The sequence below is a fragment of the Stenella coeruleoalba genome (assembly GCF_951394435.1).
Source record: "Stenella coeruleoalba genome assembly, chromosome: 9".
Lineage (NCBI taxonomy): Eukaryota > Metazoa > Chordata > Mammalia > Artiodactyla > Delphinidae > Stenella > Stenella coeruleoalba.
In genome coordinates, this window is record NC_137155.1 from 94,255,198 (window position 1) to 94,258,539 (window position 3,342).

The window sequence follows — 3,342 nt, forward strand, 5'->3', positions numbered from 1 at the left end:
TCAATATACATATACACTATGAAATGATCACCACAATCAAGCTAATTAACATCCATCACCTTACATAGTTACCACTTCTTTTTTTGTCTCTGCCATTTCTTTACCATATTTCATGTTAAGCCCACTATCTGTTCTTCCCTGAACAGAATGTGCTTGTGCTTCTCTTTTTGCATATTCCATTCCCACTGTTGGTATGCCTTAACTCTAGCCTCCTCTCCACCATGTAACAGTGTACTTTTTAAAGGCAAGTCAACTCAAACATCACCTTATCCTTGAAGGCTTCTCTTGCTCCCCAAGCAGTGCTCTCTCTTTTATGCGTCACCCTTTGTGTAGATATCAGCATAATACTCATCACACTCTGCTATCATTATTTGCTACTTGTTTCTCTCCTCCATTGGATTGAGAGCTCTTTGGGGGCAGAGAGTTGGTTTTTGTATATTGACTTCTAGAAATGACTATTAAGTCAACGAATGAAAAAAAGAATGAGGCAATTACATTACATTTAGGCTGGCACCAATGTACAAAGGTTGAGAAAAGAAATAAAGGGAAACCGAGGAAAGACATAAAGGGAAACCAAGGATGAGAAAGAAAAACATGTTCATCAGAATAGAACAGGATAGTTAAGAACCACACTGGCCAAGTCAGGGTGGATTTAAAGGAGAAAGATAGACAGACCATGGTTGGCCAAGTTAAGAAAAGAACTGAGTTCAAAATCACTTCAGAAAGGTTCAAAGGTGGGTCACGGGATCAGGTAAAAAGCAGAATCAGAAAGGCCAGAGTACTATTCAAAGAACTAGTGCTGGATCCGTGGAGGGTCAGTTAACCAAGTGGGAGGCCACACAGCCAATAACATGGGATGGTGGCATCGGGTCAGGGCAGTGACAGCCCCAGGGAGAACTCTGATGAGTCCCTGCTTCAAAGAAGGTCACTGTAATCCCTTTGCTCCCAATACCTAGAACTATAGAGGCCAGTTCTCTGTCCTTCCTGCACCATGGCTGGATCTCAAGGGCACTGTCTGCAATTAACATGTCCCCCCAAACGAGAACCTTTTACTTTTTTCCCCCACTGAATACAGCTCTCATTTTCAAATAACTTTACTTTGAATGGGTTTACTTTTCCCGTCTCTTATCACCTTGATATTGTACATTTATTCATTCAACATACAGAACTATCAGGCACTGTTACGAAAGGAAACCATTACCAATCACCTTCTACACTTGCACTGAGGTGATCCTATACGTTACCTTGCTGACTCACCACCACAACCCAGTGAGGCAGGGGTTATTAGATATTATCCCCACTTAAGACAGCAGGATAATGAGGCCTGGAAAGATGAAGATGAAGCACAGGAAGATAATATGCCAATTTTTTGCATTAAGCAAGTGGCGAGGGTGGGATTCAAATTGGCCCAAAGCACCCCATGTGAATCTAAATCCCATCCTCTTTCTACTGTATCATTCTCTCTCCTCTCTGGTCTTTACAGAGGAAATGGCCCAAATAAGATATCAAGATCTTGGTATAGGATGACAGGCCTGATTCAGAAGCCCACTCATCAAGAGCAAACATCAAGAAATGGAAAAGAAGAAAGAAGAGAACGCCAGTGTGCAAAGCGAAGGCAAGAGAAGGCTGGGGCGCTAGACGGTTCGCACATGCAAACACCCTGCAGACAGGGGCGCTCCGTGGGAAGGATCAACTCCCTAAGTGGTAAGTTTTAACTCTCCTACATGTCACTACTAGTTGAAAAGTCAGGTCGAGCCTTGTATGCCTAACTCTCAATGACCCCAAGATCATTGAATCAGGGGCGGTGACTTAAGAAAACAAAAACGCTGATAGGTCAGAGCTGGCAGAATGAGAGGAGCTCAAGTCTATGAGACTTCACGTTCCCAGAAAACAAAGGGCTGGAGGGAGAACCAAGGGAAGCCACAGTGGAGCAGAAAGGATAGCCAGGGTGGTTTAGAAGGCAGTTCCGGCACCTGTGACCACAGTACCCACTCCCAGGAGGCAGTATGAAACAGCAGAGATCGGTCACTTCTGCCCAAAGATCAGGAGTTTGCTTACTTTGCTCAGCCATTAGAAGTCAAGGGCTCTCTCACACCCTGGACTGAATTCTCTCTGGCAACTGAGAAATAGACAGTTCTAGCTTAAAGTTTTGACTTTCTGCACTCCCCACCCTTATCCTCTTGCTGAGCTAATGGCATGTGTGAGGCCTGTCCTTACGTACCTGAACTCCTACTTCTGGTTTTCCCCATGGCTTCCCACGCCTTACGTAGCAGCTCAGAGTAGGCTAAGGGCTGCTGGGCTATTGAGGGCTTAACTCCTTGGAGTGCTACAGCCAAAGCAGTGCATTCTTTGAATATAGAGCTGCTTTGGGACCCTATTGGAAAGGAAACCATTCTGCCTTAATGACATTCTACGCTAAAGCCCCCTTCCAAGTACTCTTAGGCCTACGCAGCTGGGATCAGCGCAGCAGCCAATGGGCACAGTAATCTGGAAATGGTCTCACCGAATAGCTGTTTGGGCTTATAGATCATGGCAGTCCTAAGAGCAAAACAGCCAGAAAGCCCGTTAAGAGTCTACTTGACTGGAGTAACGAGTGAGGTTGGGGGCTGATCTAAGTGAGATGAACATACCAAAAATCTCTGTCCCCTACATGAGGGATTCTTACTCTGTGCGTGTGTGTGTGTCTGCAGCGTAGAATATTTTGGCATTCTTTGAAGTCTACAGAGAGGCATAAAGATTGACCCACTCAGGAAAAAAAAAAAAAGATTGACCCACTCAGCCTTGGACTCAGAGACCAGGAGAACACAAGGTTTCCCTGAAAATATCAGAAAAAATATATATAGGCGTGAGAAAACACACAGGCCTGAGACATAGGCTTAGATACTTACGTACAAACACACACAAGTCCTGGGGAGAATGCAGGAGGAACACACACCTTGGGAGACATGAACTCAGATAATGCATGGAGGAAAGACCTGGACACGCTGTTTTAGAGATGCACGTTCCCAGGCCCTAAGAGACGCCCTCTTAGGGAGTCAGAGGGAGGAAGGAGAAGAGGGAGGGGCCGGCGCAGGGAGAAAGGCAGAGAGGGAGCAGGATACACCCTTCCTCATAAAGGGAGAGACAGGTAGCCGTCAAGGCAGAGAAATTAACATGGAGGCCTGACGATGCGCATGCAAATACAGACGGACACAGAAACTCAGAAGTTCAGAGACACAGACTGGCCAAGAGATGAACATCAACAGGGGAAAGATCGGCATGGGTCCGGCTCAGGTAAAGACCTGAAGAAATACTGGGGAGAAGAAACACCCAGGCAGGTGTGAGAGACCTAGCCGGGCCCAG